Consider the following 19086-nt stretch of genomic DNA (forward strand, 5'->3'; position numbering starts at 1 on the left):
TTACCTGTCAGATTCAGTGCCAGATGTGGACAGTATAGTTTAACAGATAAATTAGACAAAAACGTAATGGAATACGATCAATTCTAAATAAACAAAAGGTGCTGCTGGAGCATCCAGGAGGGGAACTAACACAGCTCCAGAAAAGTAGAGCATCACAGAAGCGTCTTTTTCTTTTTCTTCTTCTTCTTTTTTTTTTTTTTTTTTTTTTTTGGATAGGCAGTTAGACAGTGAGAGAGAGAGATAGAGAGAAAGGTCTTCCTTCCGTTCGTTCACCCCCCAAATGGCCACCACGGCTGGTGCACTGTGCCAATCTGAAGCCAGGATCCAAGTGCTTCCTCCTGGTCTCCCATGCGGGTGCAGGGCCCAAGCACTTGAGCCATCCTCCACTGCACTCCCTGGTCACAGCAGAGAGCTGGACTGGAAGAGGAGCAACCGGGACAGAATCCAGCACCCCAACCAGGACTAGAAATCCGGTGTGCCAGCGCCACAGGCAGAGGATTAGCCTGGTGAGCCGTGGCACTGGCCAGAAGCATCTTTTTTTTTTTTTTTTAAGATTTATTTATTTATTTGAAAGTCAGAGTTACACAGAGAGAAGGAGAGGCAGAGAGAGAGAGGTCTTCCATCCGCTGGTTCACTCCCCAATTGGCCGCAACAGCCGGAGCTGTGCCGATCCAAAGCCAGGAGCCAGGAGCTTCTTGTGAGTCTCTCACACGGATGCAGAGGCGTAAGGACTTGGGCCATCTTCTACTGCTTTCCCAGGCCATAGCAGAGAGCTGGATGGGAAGTGGAGCAGCCAGGACTTGAACTGGCACCCAAATGGGAATGCCAGCACTGCAGGTGACGGCTTTACCTGTTAAGCACCTGCCCCAAGGAGACTTTGGGGAGGGGAGGGGAGGGGAGGGGAGGAGAGGAGAGGAGAGGAGAGGACAGGAGAGGAACACGAACGGGGACAGCACAGAGAAAGCCAGAGAGGAAAGCATGTTTTTTTTTGTTTTGTTTTGTTTTGTTTTTTTGAGGGGGGGGGTGGTATGTGGGGAAGCGGTGAATGGTAGCTCTAAGGAGCTATGAAAGAGCCACGTGCTAGAAAGAAGGCCTTTAGGATACGCTAAGGAGCATATATTTTCTGGAAGTCTCTAGAAGAAACAGAACTACTTTTAAGCAGGAAAATAGCGTAATCATTTGCTTGGGGAAGTTGACTGTGGCTCTGGGGGAAGGGTGGCGGGAGAAGGACAGAGAGGTCAGCCAGGACCCCGTCACACTCTTCTCATGAGCTGCATGGAGCCCTCTCAGCTCCGTCTCTTGCTGAACCCATTGCCACCACCTCTCACTTCCTGCCCCATCTCTTGCTGAACCCATTGCCACCACCTCTCACTTCCTGCCCCGGGACTTCTGAGACTTCAGTGCATCAATCCACTGAGCATTCACGGAAGTGCAACCCGGATTACCAGGGACTCGAGTTGTGGACCACCCTTGAACCATGGGGCTGGAAGCTGAGCAACCAATGCAACCCTTCCACAGACCAGATGGAAATTTCCACAGGACTGAGCAACAGTGGTTTGTGGTGGTGGCCGACTCAGTAAAGCAAACTGCTTTGTCTTTCCCTCTTTCTGTTTCCCCCCTCCTGCTCCTCGGGAGAAACTTCCTAACTGACCTGAACACGAGCATTTATTCTAGATCCTGCTTTTTGTGAGACCCGGGATAAGATGAACAGCTACTATACAAATCCAGGAGAAAGTCATGTGTGCCTGAAATAAAGTGAAGCAATGAGTGATTCAATCACAGATCTTACAGATGTGGGCTCAACAGCCTGGTTCTGAGGTAGAGAGAGAAGGCTAAGCCTACGATGGTTGGCAGGTGTCTGAATCAGTTAGTAGGATGGGTGGTGATGCCAGTCATGGAAAGCCATGCAGAAGAAGGAGAAATAGTTTTTAGAGGGGTAAAACAAGGGCTTCTCTCGCCTCCCCCCTCTAACTGATTTCTAGTTCCTTATCTATTCTAGATACAAATCTTTCAGATGAGCACAAGACATCTTTGGGATTTTTTTAAAGATTTATTTATTTATTTATTTGAATGGCAGAGTGACAGAGGGTGGGGGGAGATAGATTAGAGTAAGGGGTGGGGAGAGAGAGAGTCCATTTGCTATTTCACTCCCCAAATGGCTGCAATAGCCAGGCTGAGGCCAGGAGCCAGGAACTACATCTGGGTCCTCCCTGTGGGTGCAGGAGCCGAAGTGCTTGGGCCATCCTCTACTGCTTTCACAGGCACATTATTAGCAGGGAGCTGGATCAGAAGAGGAGGAGCCAGGACTCAAACTGGCACTCCAATATGGACTGCCTGGTCTAGTTTAACCTGCTGTGTCACAATACCAGCCCCCAGTATGAGACATCTTTAACAAATTCATGGAAGATAGTACTATGAAAAAGCTATGCATGAATTGCAACATCCTCTGCACCAAAACAAATTTATATTATTTCTTTAGTTATTCTGCATGAATATGTTAACTTCATGGCTCCTGTGAATTTTAAAATCACGTAAATAAATTAAAAATTTTGTTGAGGATAAATAATCTATTTGGGGGATTTCCTACGTAAGAATACTCTTTCTAGATTTATTTAGATCTTCTTAATACCTTCTAATAACTTCTTAACTTTCCCCATAAAAATGTTACAAAGGTTCAGTTAGAATTATTTCTAACTTTTAAGATTTTTGTTGCTATTGCCCACTATAACAATTACCTTTAGTTTTAACTATAGTTTTCTGATTTAGCTGGTATATAAAAATAAAACTTATTTTACTTGTTTATTTGTTTCTAGAACTTTATCAGATTCTTTCATTATTTCTACTAATTTACCTATAGAATATTGGATGGAAGGAATTATACAGAAAAAAAACTATTTTATACTGATATTTTTTCGCTTAAATTCTTATACTTTCTTTATTATTGTCATCATACTGTTGAGGACCTTCAATACAATATTTAAAGGGACATCCATGTATTCTTCTGAACTTGAAAGAATTGTTTTCAAAAATTTATCTTTAAATTATGACATTTGCTACATTACTTCAAGAAAGTGCCTTTATATTCCAAGTTTTTTAAATATTTATTTTATTTACTTGCAAGGCAGAATTACAGAAACAGAGACAGAGAGAAATCTTCCATCTTCTGGTTCACTCTCCCAGTTGACTGCAATGGCTGGGGCTGAGCTAGACCAAAGCCAGGAGCCAGGAGCTTCTTCCAGGTCTCCCACATGGGTGCAGGGGTCCAAGGACTTGGGCCATCTTCTACTGCTTCCCCAAGCACATTAGCAGAGAGGTGGATTGGAAGTGAAGCAGATGGAACTCAATCCAGGGCCCATATGGGATGACCAAGTCACAGGTGCAGCTTAATCTGCTGTACCACAAGACCAACCCTCTGCATCTTCTGAGAGAACAGTTTCCCTCTACTTTTTTGCAATTTTATTTTATTTTATTTTTAAGTTGAATAAATTTATTTTTAAGGAATTTATTAAAATATAAGATTGTATAAAACATAAGATTCTCGTCAATTCTCATGCTAATGTGATAGAGAACCATGAACCATCACAGAAGGTTTCAAATTTTTTTTAAAGATTTATTTATTTGAAAGTCAGAGTTACACAGAGAGAGAAGGAGAGACAGAGAGAGAGAGAACTTTCTTCTGCCAGTTCCCTCTCCAAATGGCCCCAACGGCCGGAGCTTGGCTGATCCGAAGCCAGGAGCCAGGAGCTTCTTCCGGGTCTCCCACACTGGTGCAGAGGCCCAAGGACTTGGACCATTCTCTACTGCTTTCCCAATCCATAGCAGAGAGCTAGATTGGAAGTGGAGCAGCCAGAACTCAAACTGGGGCCCATATGAGATGCTGGTACTGCAGGCAGCAGCTTTACCTGCTATGCCACAGAGCCAGCCCACAAATTTTTTGATTCATTGAGATAATACTGTGGTTTTCCACTGTATCTATTAATGTAATCTATTAAATTACATAATTTGATTGTTTTATTAGACCAACCTTGCATTCCGGGAATAAACCTAATTTAGTAATGGCACGTGATATTTTTTACACAATGTTGAACTCATTTTGCTAATGTCTGGTTTAGAATTCTTCCATTTATACTTGTGACAGAGATTAGACTAGTTTTCCTTTTCTGTTCTGTCTTTGCCTGGGTTTAATAGCAAGGCCATATTAACAACATTAAAAATGAAAAATGTTTCCTCTTCATATATTCTCTTAGTTTAATTATAGAAGGAGCTATTTCTTGAATTTTGAATGTAATGCACCTCAAATCATCTAGGAATTTGAATAACTACAGAAGCAATATTTTATTATTAAATATGTTAGTAACATTATTATTGTCTATTGTGTCAGTTTTGTTAATTTGAATTTTCTTTTTTTCATATTTATTTATATAAAGAGAACAGATTTCATGATTTTCTCATATTCAGTTTTAAGAATATGTTTCTCACACTTCCTCCCACCATCCCTCCTCCTGCCTTTCTTATTTTTCTTTGGATTTCTGCAATCACATAATTTCAATTTAATTTATAATCAAAAACCTAATCCTCCACTAAATAATGAATTCAACAAGTATAAGTAGAAAGATCACTGTTCTGCAAGAGTATGAACAAGGGCTATAAACAATTACCAACATGTAAGATGTTAATTTCACTCATATACTTTTTGTAACTATATTACTTAAGATAAATCAGGAAAACATATATTTGTCTTTTGGGGACTAAGTTTAATGGTCTCCAGTTGCATCCATTTTGTTGAGAAACGTTAAGATTTCATTCTTTTTATGACTGAGCAGTAATCCATTGTATATACATATACCGTATTTTCTTTATCCAGTCATCTGTTGATGGGTATCTGCATGATTACATATCTTGGCTATTGTGAATTGAACTGAAGTAAGCCTGAGAGTACAGATAAGTCTTTCATATGCAGATTTCATTCCCTTTGGGTAAATTTCAAGAGTGGGATGGCTGGGTCATATGGTACTCAATTTTCAGATTTCTGAGGAATTTCCATACTGTCTTTCATAATGGTTGAGTTTACATTCCCACAAAAAATGTATTAGTGTACCTTTTTCTCCACATCCTTGCCAGAATTTTTTTTTTGGATGATAGACAATCTAATTGGGGTAATATGAAACTTAATTGTGGTTTTTATTTGCATTTCCCTGATGGCTAGTGATCCTGAGCATCTTTTCATGTGTCTGTTGCCCATTTATGGTTCATCCTTTGAAAAATTCCTGTTCATAATACTTAACTGGATTATTTGTTTTGTTGTCGAGTTTCTTGAACTTCTTATACATTCTGGATATTAATCCTTTATCAGATGTGTAGTTTGTTAATATTTTCTCCCATTCTGTTGGCTGCCTCTTCACTTTATTGAATGTTTCCTTGGCTGTACAGAAACTTCTTAGCTTGATGTAATCCTATTTGTCAATTTCTGTTTTTATTGCCTGTGCTTCTGGAGTCTTATCCAGGAAGTCTTTGCCTATCTTTGCCTTCTTACCCAGGAAGTCTTGCAGGGTTTGCCCTAAGCTTTCCTATAGTAATTTGATATTTCAGGTTTTTGGTTTAGGTCCTTGATCCATTGTGACTTGATTTTTCTGGGTGTTAAGTAGGGATCTTGTTTCATACTTCTGTGTACAAAGATCCAATTTTCCCAACACTACTTTTTGGAGAGATTGTCCTTTCTCCAGGGAGTGATTTTAGTTCATTTGTCAAAGATTAGTTGGTTATTGATGTGTGGACTAATTTCTGGGGTTTCTAATCTGTTCCATTGGTCTGCATGTCTATTTTTGGGCCAGTACTAGGCTACTTTAATTATAATTAACCTATAGAATCTCTTGAAACGTGTTATTGTGATGCCTGCAGCTTTGCTTTTATTGTTTAAGTTGCTTTAACTCTTCAGAGTCTCTTGTGTTTCCATATGAATTTTAGGGTTGTTTTGCCACATCTGAGAAGAATTTCCTTGGTATTGCATTGAATATGCAAATTGCTTTGGGTAGTCTGGACATTCTGATGATATCAATTCTTCCAATCCATGAGCATGGAAGATTTTCCCATGTTTTTGTGTGTGTCTTCTTCTATTTCTTTCCTTAATGTTTTATTGTAGAGATTTTTCACTCATTGGTTAAATTTATCCCAAAGTATTTAAATTTTTTGTACCTACTGTGAAAGGGACTGATCTTATGAGTTCTTTCTCAGCTATGGCATTCTTTGTGTATGCAAATGCTAGTGATTTTTGTGTGTTGGTTTTATATCCTGTAACTTTGCCAAACTCTCTTACAAGTTTTAATTGTGTCCCAGTGGAGTTTTGGTTCACCTATGTATCGGATCATATCACCCACACATAGGAATAATTTGATTTCTTCCTTTCTTATTTGTATCCCTTTGATTTCTTTTTCTTGCCTAATGGCTCTGGCTAAAACTTCCAGAACTATATTGTATAATAATGGTAAGAGTGGGCACCCTTCTTAGTGGAAATGCTTCCAGCTTTTCCCCATTCAGTATGTTGCTGGCTTAATTTGTATTTTCTTAAAATTTGATCAATTTCAGTTAAGTTTTCAAATTGGGAGTCCAAAAGTTGCTCACAGAATTATATAGCATGTATCCAGGCCGGCGCCGCAGCTCACTAGGCTAATCCTCCACCTTGCGGCGCCGGCACACCGGGTTCTAGTCCCGGTCAGGGCACCAGATTCTGTCCCAGTTGCCCCTCTTCCAGGCCAGCTCTCTGCTATGGCCCGGGAGTGCAGTGGAGGATGGCCCAAGTGCTTGGGCCCTTCACCCGCATAGGAGACCAGGAGAAGCACCTGGCTCCTGCCATCAAATCAGCAAGATGCGCCGGCCGTAGCACACTGGCCGCGGCGGCCATTGGAGGGTGAACCAACGGCAAAAGGAAGACCTTTCTCTCTGTCTCTCTCTCACTGTCCACTCTGCCTGTAAAAAAAAAAAAAAAAAAAGAATTATATAGCATGTATCCAGATATATCTATATATTCCATATCTAACTTTATTTGCTCATTCTCCTTCTCTCTTTGTCTCTATCTCTCACTCTCAATTTACCTTATCAGATATTTGTCAATGTTATTGGTCTTTTCAAAGAACTAATGAAATGAATACAAAATAAACTACTATGAATTATATTTATAAATACCACACTGGTTAAGAAATAGAATCCTGTCACCAGCCCATGAGTCTCTATGTGAGCCTTTCTCAGTTTTCCCCATGAGGTTATGCTATCTTGACTTTCATGGTAATCACATTATTGGTCTCTGTTAAACTTTTGCTAGAGAACTCAGCAAACTTATGCAACAAAGTAGCACCTTGTGAATTTTTAAAGCTTATATAAGCAGAATCAAATAGTACAAATGTATTTTCTCTTTTGTATCTATTTTCTTTTGTTCAATATTTTCAAGATTTAGCCAATCATTGCATGTTTATTGGAGCTTATTCAATGTTTGATTATCACACAGCATATTAATCCATTCTAACGCTGATACAAATTTCTGATTTTCCAGTTGCATGCTATTATGCATAATGCATTATGAACATTTTTGTAAATTGATCCTGATTTTCATATGCCTAAATTTCTCTCAGATAAGCAAAATTGGAATTGTTGGGGTTTAACGTATGCATATCTTGAACTTTACTGGTTAAGGACCAAATGTTTTGTGAGATAAGCATGCAGTTTACACTTGTCCTACAGAGATTTCATGTCTCTGAAAGAAGAGACTTCTCATCTGTGCTAAGCCATTAGGGTGGATGTGCAAAGGAGTTTAATTTGCATTTCCTGCATTATGGATGAAGTTGAACATTTTAAATAAGCTTATTAGCCATTTGGGTTTCCTCACTTGTGAGATGTCTATTTTTCCATAGGTATATCTGAGTTTTTCATTTTTATTTTTAGTTCTTTATACATTCTGGATATGAGTCCTTTGTTAGTTATATATATATTGCAGATAACTCTTATCCTGTGAATTTCATTCTTTAAATATGTCTTATCCTCACTAAAAGTTCTTGATTTTATTGTAGACTTATCAATCATTACTTCCATAATTAACTTTTGAAATCATGTTCAAGCAATCTTTTCCAACTCCAAACTGATTAAGATATTCTCATATATTATCTAGGAAAATCTTTATAGTTCTGCATTTTATATTTAGGTTTATAACTCCCTTGGAATTCATTCTTGTATAGAGTGTGAAGAAGAAATCTAATTTCTTTTTTTAATATAAAGATATCCACTTTTATCAACACCATTTATTGAATAGGCTATCTTTCCCCTACTGTTTAATAGTCACATTTGTCTCTGGGGGTTTTCAAACATGACCCATTAGTTCATTTGTGGTCAGTACCCAAAAGCTTCTAGTACTTCACAGTTTGGATTATTCCAGCTGTATAGAAAATAAACCTTATATCTGATAAAACAGGTACTCTGATTTCATCTTCCTAAGTTGTATTTGCAATTCTTGCTTGTATTTACTTATAAGTTTTAGAAATAATTTGTTATTTCACACACACATAAACATAACCGGTTTATATTCTGATTTGCTTTATTTGAATTCCTTCAATTTGGGAAGAACTGCTGTTTCTCAATAGTGAGGCATCAGCCCATAATGGTGGTACACTACCTCCTTTAAGACCTTTTTCAATTACAATAAATAAATTTCCATAGTCATCTCTGTAGAGATCTTGTACATTATTTATTAGATTTATTCTTAAGTGCTGCAATAGTTTTGCAAAAGGTATATTTTAAGATAAAGTATTTTCTATTTGTTTGTGCCTGGGATATATTTTTATATATTGACTTTTTACCACAATTTACTTTTTTAAATATTTAATTATTTATTTGAAAGGTAGTTACACAGAGAGGATCATTCTCTGGTTCACTCCCCAAATATCCACAATGGCCAGGCTATTCCAGGCCAAAGCCAGAAGCCTGGAACTCCATCTGAGTGTCCCATGTGTGTGGCCAGGGCCCAAGTACTTGGGCCATCTTCCACTGCTTTCCCTCAGCTCTCAAATGGGATGCTAGTGTCACAGGCTGTGGCTCTATGTGGTTAAAAAACCTACTACTATGTGGTTAAAAAAAACACAGTATTGGCCCCTATCAGAATGTAATCTAACAAGATATCTGTAATTACTTAAGATTTTTCATCTACACAATCATAATCATCTTTGACTAGTAACAGTACTGTTTTTTCTTTTCTAATTCTTATACCATTTCTCTTCCTTGCAATGCTTCACTGGCTGGGGCTACAGGAAAATGTGATAAAAAATGGTGAGAGTAGGTACTCCTTACTCCTTCCTTATCTCAAAGGAGATGTTGTCAATATTTTACCATTAAATAAGAAGTTTGTTATAGAGTTTTTGTAAACAATATTTATTAGATTAAGCATATCCCATTCTATTGCTAATTTGCAAAGTTTCATCATAATGGACATTCTTTTATCAAATTTTTTGCAACTCTGAAGATAATTGTTTTCTTTTCATCTAGTAAAGTGTGAATATATACTGATTAATTATCTAAAAATAAAATAACCTTGCATTCCTAACATCAACCCAACTGGTCATGATATAATTCTTTTTGTTGTAAAATTATATTTTGTAAAACTTTATTTTGAAAATTTCCATGTATTTTCACAAACAAGGTGAGTCTTTCTTAAGATGTCTACAGTTATCCAGGATTCATGAAATGAGTTAGGAAGTATATTCTCTTTCTAGTCTGTAAGAATTTGTGAACAATGGATAAAATGCGCAAGTGAAGTCATTTGGACCTGGTGATTTCCTTCCAGAAATGATTTAGATATGGATTACATTTTTTGTGTGTTTTTATAGGAACACTTATGTTTTCTATTTCTTATATCTTACAGTTTTCTGGAAATATTTCCATGAGAATAGTGGTATTCTGTTGCAATAATGAGTCCCAAGTTACTCATCTATTTCTATAGTCACAGCTCTAGGCAGTATTACCTATGGAACAAGTAATTGGATGCCTGTCACCCACATGGGATTAAAATCCAGCTCCTAGTTTTGGTCTCAGCCCAGCAATGACCCACCCAGCTACTGTAGATTTTGGGGGAGTCAATCAGCAGTTGGAAGACTTTCTCTCTAACTCTCTCTCAAATAAATATTTAAAAATTCATAGAAAAATCAAAACAAAATGTTGCTGTTTTTTCTTTTTTTAAAAAAAGATTTTTAATTATTTATTTGAAAGGCAGAGTTACAGAAAGAGAAGTAGAGACAGAGAGAGAGAACTTCCTTCAGCCAGTTCACTCTCCAAATGGCCACAACGGCTGGAGCTGGGCTGACCCAAAGCCAGGAGCCAGGAGCTTCTTCAAGGTCTCCCACGCAGGTGCAGGGGCCCACGGACTTGGGCCATTTTCCATTGCTTTCCCAGGTGCATTAGCAGGGAGCTGGATCAGAAATGAGCAGCCAGGACTCAAACCAGCGCCCATATGGGATGCCAGCGCAGCAAACCACGGCTTAACCCACTGCACCACGGTGCTGGCCCCTCTTTTTTTTATTGTTTATTATTTTCCTCTTAAAGATTTATTGTACTTATTTGAAAGGCAGAGTTACAGAGAGAGAGAGAGAAGTCTTCCATCTGCCGGTTCACTCCGCAAGTACCTGCAATGGTCAGGGCTGAGCCAGGCTGAAGCCAGGAGCCAGGTGCTTCATCTGGATCTCCCACATGGTGGTGGGGCCCAAGCATTTTGGGTGTCTTCTGCTGCTTTCCCAGGTGCATTAGCAGGGAGCTGGATTGGAAGTGGAGCAGCCGGGACTCAAACTGTGTCCAATATGGGATGCCAGTGTTGCAGACAGTGGCTTTACCTGCAACACCACAGTGCAGGCCCCAAATGATTTTTAATAAAATGAAATTGTTATTAGAAACATGAATATTAACACCTCTACTAGGGAGGAGTAAGAAAGATGTGAGGATCATGGTAAAGAGAGCTATATCATCTTTGAGAAGACAAAGTCAAAAACAAACCATTGATACAAATAGTCATGTTAAATGTACACTGTGAAGTCTCAGTAGAAAATAAGGAATGTTTTTGGAAACTAGTGGAAACAGGACCATTTTGTATAGTGATATAAAATGTAGTGGAATTGTGTCCTACAGTTAAAGGGTAGAGAAGTATGATTAATTTGGATATTTAGGTGATATTTCCAAGCAAAGGTACAGCCAGGTTTCATATTTTTGCTTATAGTAAAATCTGAGTATAAAGAGATTGTAGGAAGAACTGTTAAGCAAAAAGAAATAAAAATTTAATGAGTGAAAATTATCACCTCATCCAGATTATAAACTATGCTAAATTTAGGAAATCAACTGTAAAAAAATAATATAATAAAAAATAAAAAAAGAGGAACCAAGGGTATAAATGGACAGTAATTTGCTAACTGCCTTGAAATATCAATATGGTGATGATAGCAAACATTTCTAGGTATGTCTATAAGAGTATTGTTCCTGGACAAGATTAGCATTGGAATCAGTAGATTAAGAAGTAATCTTTTTGGGGCCAATGAAGTGGCAAAGCAGGTAAAGCCTCAGCCTGAACTGCCAGCATCCCATAAGGGCGCAGATTGAAGTCCCAGCTGCTCCACTTCCCATCCAGCTCTCTGCTATGGCCTGGGAAAGCAGTAAAAGATGGCCCAAGTCGGATCAGTGCAGCTCCAGTTATTGCAGTCAATTGGAGAATGAACCAGCAGATGGAAGACTCTCTCTCTCTCTTTCACTCTGCTTCTTCTTCTCTGTCTGTGTAACTCTGACTTTCAAATAAATAAATAAACATTAAAAAAGAGAGAGAGAAAGAGAGGGAAGTCTTGTTGTATCCTCTCTAGAGCTGGTAACGTGTTTTTCTTTTCTTTTCTTTAAAGATTTATTTATTTATTTGAAAGGCAGAGTTACTGAGAGACAGAGGCAGAGAGAGAGCAAGACAGGTCTTCCTTCCGCTGATTCACTCCCCAAAGGTCGCAACAGCTGAAGCTGTACCTATCCGAAGCCAGGAACCAGGAGCTTCTTCTGGGTCTCTCATGTGGGTGCAGGGGCCCAAGGATATTTGGGCCATCTTCTACTGCTTTCTCATGCCATAGCAGAGAGCTAGATTGGAAATGGAGCAGCCAGGACCCAAACCAGTGCTCATATGGGATGCCAGCACTGCAGGTGGCAGCTTTACCAGTTATGTCACAGCGTCAGCCCAGGTAAACTGTTCTTCTAAGAGGTCCTTTGCAAATATTTTGAGAAACAATTTCATATAGAAGCACCTCAGGGAATCTCAGGAATCATTTAATTAAATCTATAAATACATTGAAACAAATCAAAGAGGAAACTCTTGAAAGTGCCTTCTATAAGGCAAAACAGTTCAGGGTTAACAGTTTTCACTCTAATGATAATAGCCAGAAAAAATCATTTTGTGGGGCCAGCGCTGTGGCGCAGCAGATTAACGCCCTGGCCTGAAGTGCCAGCATCCCATATGGGCACCGGTTCAAGACCTGGCTGCTCCACTTCCAATCCAGCTCTCTGCTATGGCCTGGGAAAGCAGCAGAAGATGGCCCAAGTCCTTGGGCCCCTGTACCCACATGGGAGAACCGGAAGAAGCTCCTGGCTCCTGGCTCCAGATCAGCACAGCTCCAGCCATCTGTTGCATGTTGCAGCCAATTGGGGAATGAACCATCAGATGGAAGACCTCTCTCTCGCTCTCTCTCTCTGCCTCTCCTCTCTCTGTGTAACTCTGACTTTCAAATAAATAAATAAACCTTAAAAAAAAAAAGAAAAAATCATTTAGTATCAAACCTAGTCTCTCAAATTAGACTTATAGTAAGCAGCTTAAGTGTAAAGATCAAGTTCCTCAAATCAAGTTGATTGAGTTGGTAGTATCAACACCTTTCCTATCAGTCCTGGCAATTTAATTCAATAAATTCAAGGTAAGAAATAAAATGTTAAAGTCCAAGTGAAAAAGAATCTAAGGCACAATAAGACTGAGATAATGCACTTACGTCATTACTTCCTTTAGTGACCCAATAGCTTTCTCTAAATTTTGTTGGGATTTTCATCAGCTGTATGCTTCTTAAGATCTGTAACAGGCCGGCGCCGCAGCTCAATAGGCTAATCCTCCACCTAGCGGCGCCGGCACACCGGGTTCTAGTCCCGGTCGGGGCGACGGATTCTGTCCCGGTTGCCCCTCTTCCAGGCCAGCTCTCTGCTGTGGCCTGGGAGTGCAGTGGAGGATGGCCCAAGTGCTTGGGCCCTGCACCCACATGGGAGACCAGGAGAAGCACCTGGCTCCTGGCTTCGGATCAGCGTGGTACGGCGGCCATTGGAGGGTGAACCAACGGTAATGGAAGACCTTTCTCTCTGTCTCTCTCTCTCACTATCCACTCTGCCTGTCAAAAAAAAAAAAAAAAATCTGTAACAATGTTTTTTCCATGATTAAAACAAATTCAGTGACTTGTCATCTAAGACTTAAAATTGCTGTCCTTCTTGCTATGAGCTGATTACTTTTAAAGCATCTAATCTTTACTTAAAATATTTTAAGCAATGTTCTCCACTTTTCTCTTTATAGAGTTAGTTACCTTAGGTATTTTGTTATAGTTATGAACAGCTGATTAATGCAGTGACACAGAGGCTATGCTCACACTCAGAAACACTGACTTCCTTTCACCGAGGTCAGGCTGTTTATGGCCTCTGCTGAGTGCCCAAACTGCCAGCAGCAGAGACCAGCACTGAGCCTCTGATTTGGCGTCATTCTATGGGGTTATTGGCCAACTATCTACTGGAAGGTTGATTACACTGGACCATTTCCAACTTGGAAGGCACATTTTGTCCTTAGGAATATACACCCTAGATACAAATTTGTCTTCCCTGCATGCAATAATTCCACTGAAACTACTATCTATAGATTTATAGAATGCATTGTCTATTGTCACAATATTCAACAGCATTGCTTCTGATCAAGGAACCCACTTCACAGCCAAACAAGTATAGCAATGAGCCAATGTTCATGGAATTCACTGGTCTTATCATGTCCCCACCATCCTGAAAGAAGCTGGCTTGAAAGAATGGTAAATTGATCTTTTAAAGAGTCAGTTATAGTATATTTCACTTTGTGTTTCTATGGGGGTGCAAACGACTGAAATCTTTACTTAATGTACACTAAACTGATCTTCTGTAAAAAAAAAAAAAAAAAAAAAAGAAAGAAATTATCAATTCCCAACTTGACTCTCACTGGGATTAAACATGACAATAGGTCTGATCTGATTTCATCATCATTTAAAAAAAATCATCTATTATTTTTCACTTTATGTTTCTGTGTGGGAGCAAACTGTTGAAATACTTACTTAAGGTATACTAAGCTGATCTTCTGTATATTAAGATAATCGAAAATGAATCTTGATGTGAATGGAAGGGGAGAGGGAGTGGGAAAGGGGAGGGTTGTGGGTGGGAGGGACGGTATGGGGGGGAAGCCATTGTAACACATGAGTCGTACTTTGGAAATTTATATTCATTAAATAAAAGATAAAAAAAAAATAAATATGAGGCTATTCCAAAAAGTTCATAGAAAATATGTATTTGGAAAAGACTGCATGGATTTCAATAGTTTTCGGCATCAAAATAAATAAATTTATTTCTCCATGAAGAATTTAAAGTAACTTTGTATAGAAAAAGTAATATAGCATGCCTACATATAGAGCAATGATATTTTTGCACAGTAATAATAATAACAGTGTATTAATAATGACAACAATGGTGAAAACTCCAAACTATCAGGGATAAACTAAGTTTTAAGTACTTTAAATAAAATATTCTTTTTGTTCCTCTGGAAAAAAAAAAAAAAAAGAGTCAGTTATAGTGCGAGCTAGGTGGGCAATACCTTGCATGCTGGGATAATGTTCCCCATAAGGCTGTATATGCTTTGAATAGGCAACTAATATGAGGTGCTCTTTCTCCAATAACCAGGAATCACAGGTCGGGAAATCACAGGACTTCAAGGGGCGTGGCATGCTCATCGTTACTCCTAGTGACCCACTGCCAAATTTTTGTTTGATTTCAGCTCCGAGATCTATGCTATCATGGTCTAGAGGTTTTAGTTCCAGAGAAAGGAATGTTTCCACCAGGAAACCCAATAATGATTCTATCAGACAGGAAATTGGGATTGCCCCTCAACCATTTTGAGATCTCATGCTTCTAAATCAACAGGCAAAGAAGGGAGTCATTGTATTGGTTGGGATGACTGATCCCAACTACCAAGGGAAATTACACTACCATGCCACAATGGAGGTAGACAGTGTGTCTGGAATACAGATCACTCATGTGCCTCTTACTATTAACATGCCTTGTAACTAAGGTCAATGAGAAATTAGAACAACCCAAGCCAAGTAAGACTACGAATTACCTCTGGAGTGAAGATGTGGATCACCCTGCCAGATAAAGAACCAGGACCAGCTGAGGTACTTGCAGAAGGCAAAGCAAATATAGAATGGTTTGTAGAAGGTAGTTATAATACCAGCTATGACCACATGACCAATTACAAAAACAACTGTCATAATATTTCCTTACCATTATGAATACCTGTGTATATACACAAAGGGTATTCAAAATGTTTGTGGAACATGTGCATCACGAAACTACATGGATTTCCAAATTACTTAGTTTAATTAAATTTCCCTACAAATTTTTGAAGTACCCTCATATGAAAATGCATACATGTTTATATATACACACAAATACTTTTGTGTATAGTTGCATACCCAGATATACTAAGCAAATGTGTTTGCTTTCCTTCTTATTCCTTGTCATGTAACTTAGGATGTATTTTTATATTAGCATACAAGTATCATTCATAGTACTTAAGCTACAAGATATCAGAAAAAACATCTCTAGAGAACTTTATCTCCTCTTCTGGGAAAGGGGTTAGTGCATTTTCAGTTGTACACAGCATTGTTTTACCACATTTGGTGGAATTGTGATGGTATTAGCTTCTTGTTACTACAACTAAAATATCTGAGAGGAGCTACTTAGGTAGGAAGGCTTACTTCAGACCACAGTTTCGGAGATCCATACTTCATGACTGGGCAGTCTCATCAGTCTGGTGCCTGACGAGTGTAGAGGCTAGCCATGGTGAAGCATGTGCAAAAGAATGATCACGTTATGAGCTAGAAAGCAGTCACAAGGAGCTCATTCATCTTCTGCCCTCCATCTGGTGTCTCCATACATAGCCTTAGTGAAGAAATTACGCATTCGCTCAGCCAAGTCAGCAGAAGCCAGGACTAGAGATGATACATTAAGTCAGTTTCTCAAAATCATAAAAAAATACCTAGGACAAGTTACTTACGAAGGAAAGAGGGTTCATGTCAGCTCATGATTTTGGAGGTTCGCTTTCGAAGACCTCATTGTCTCTGCATTCTTACTGACAGAATCCCAAAGCAGTGTAGAGTAAGTACCTCATGTCTGTCTCTCCTTATAAGCCACTATGATTTGATAATAACCCCACCAGTACAATCACTTCTCAAAGCCCCAACTCCAAACATTAAAATTGGATTAAGTTCCCACCTTCTTGGTACCACTAACATAGTAGTTTGGGGACCAAGCCTTTTCTGTTCTTCCAACTTCTTTCCTTGACCTCCTGAGGAAGCTACCTTTACCTAAGGACACAAATCTATCTAGCAGCCAAAGCTTACTAATAAATCTTTACTGAAGATCAATTGCAAGCTTAACAACATTATTTGAAGTCTGTTCAGATATTGTAGTGGGCTCACTTTAAATCTGATTGTACTACATGCAATATATTTCTTCTTCCTTTTTTTTAAAAAAAATATTTATTTATTTGAAAGTCAGAGTTACACAGAGAGGAGAGACAGAGAGAGAGGTCTTCCATCCGATGGTTCACTCCCGAATTGGCTGCAACAGCCGGAGCTGTGCTGATCCAAAGCCAGGAGCCAGGAACTTCTTCCGGGTCTCCCACATGAGTGCAGGGGTCCAAGGGTTTGGGCCATCTTCAACTGTTTCCCAGGCCACAGCAGAGAGCTAGATTGGAAGTGGAGCAGCTGGGTCTCAAACTGGTATCCATATGGGATGCCAGTACTTCAGGCCAGGGCGTTAACCCACTGCACCACAGCGCTGGCCCCTCTTTTTCCTTTCTTAAAGTTAGCATACAATAATCACTGTTCTGTATCTCACTTTTATCATGTCAAAATAAGTTCTGGAGGTCATTCTATGCAAATATACAAATTCTTTAGCTTTACAGCTGCAGAGTACTCCACTGCATAGCTGGAATCTTTTTTATTGACACAATCCCTTATCAACAATCATTAGTTCCCAGGGTTTTGTCACCACAATAATGCTGCAATGGTCATTTTGGTTTTTTGTCAGCAAACTTGAAGAAAAAATTAATACATGTAGGATTACTAGGTATATTAGTCAACTTTTCATTACTGTAGTAAAATACCTGAAGGTAAACTAACTTTATAAAGAAAAGGTTTGTTTTGGCTCAGTTTTGGAAGGTCACGGTCCAAGATCAGGGCAAGCCTCATTGTTTTGGCCTCTGGTAACAGCACTCTATCTGGCAGAACCCCAAGCAGCACAGAATATCACATAGCAAGTAACAAGGTGAGTGGCTGTCTCTATCTGTGGGCTCTCATGAAACCCCCAGGGTCCCTCATGCCCTTATCTAACCTTAATCAGTTCCCAAAGGCTCCAGTTACACCATAATTGGATTGCATTTCCACCCTTTTTTAACTTGGGTGTTCAAACTCCTGCATGAATTTGGGAGAATAAATAATATTCAAATCATAGCACTGTGTCAAAGGACAAATGCATATATTGTGGTAGATGTTACTAAATTCCCTTTCACAAAGTTGTAGTTATTTTATATTCACATCAGAAATGTCTCTATTTCCCTACCTCACTAGCAGAAACATTGTCAAATATTTGGACTTCTTATAATTTAAAATGCTGTTAAGAGATTAATATAATTTGAACACAATTTCTCTTGTAAAATTACCAACCTATATTTTTAAGTCACTTTTTAAAAGAACTATCTCTTTTAAACCTTTTGGAATTTTTTCCACTGGGTTATATTTTGGAGATTGAGTCTTAAGAATTCTCCATAGGGGCCAGCGCTGTGGCGCAGCAGGTTTAAGCCCTGGCCTGAAGCGCCGGCATCCCATATGGGCGCCGCTTCTAGTTCCAGCTGCTCCATTTCCCACCCAGCTCTCTGCTATGGCCTGGGAAAGTAGTAGAAGATGGCCCAACTCCTTGGGCCCCTGCACCTGCATGGGAGACACAGAAGTTCCTGGCTCCTGGCTTCAGATCGGCGCAGCTCCGGCCGTTGCGGCCAATTGGGGAGTGAACCAGTGGATGGAAGACCTCTCTCTGTCTCTACCTCTAACTCTTTCAAATAAATAAAATAAATGTTAAAAAAAAAAGTTCTCCATATATTCTAAATCCTTTGTTTTATGTATTATATTTTCCTCCTAGTCCACTGCCTAACTTTTTAGACTGATTTCCTTTGTACTACATTCCATAAAAAATTAAAAATCTTTGAGGTCCAGATTGTGGCATAACAGGTAGAGCAGTTACCTATGACACCAGCATCCCCTATGGCCACCAGTTTTTGTCCCAGCTGCTTTTTTTTTTTTTTTCTAATTATTTATTTGAAAAGCAGAGTTAGAGTGAGCAAGAGACAGAGAGAATCTTCTATCCACTGGTTCACTCCTCAATGGCTGCTCCAGCCCAAAGCCAGGAGCCAGGAGCTTCTTCCGGGTCTCCCAAGTGGGTGCAGGGGCTCAAGCACCTGGGCCAACCTCCACTGCCTTCCCAGGCACATTAGCAGGGAGTTGGATTGGAAGTGGAGACGCTGTAACTCAAATTGGCACCTAATGGGATATTAGCTTCACAGGCCCCCTGGCTGCTCCACTTCTGATATGGCTCCCTGCTAGTGGCCTGGGAAAAGGAGTCAGATAGCCAAGTGTTTGGATCCCTGCCATCTAAGTAGAAGACCCGGATAAAGCTCTGAGCTTCCGCCTGCCGCAGCCCCAGCCATTGCAGCCATCTGGAAAG

The sequence above is a fragment of the Oryctolagus cuniculus genome, chromosome 4, assembly GCF_964237555.1.
Source record: "Oryctolagus cuniculus chromosome 4, mOryCun1.1, whole genome shotgun sequence".
NCBI lineage: Eukaryota > Metazoa > Chordata > Mammalia > Lagomorpha > Leporidae > Oryctolagus > Oryctolagus cuniculus.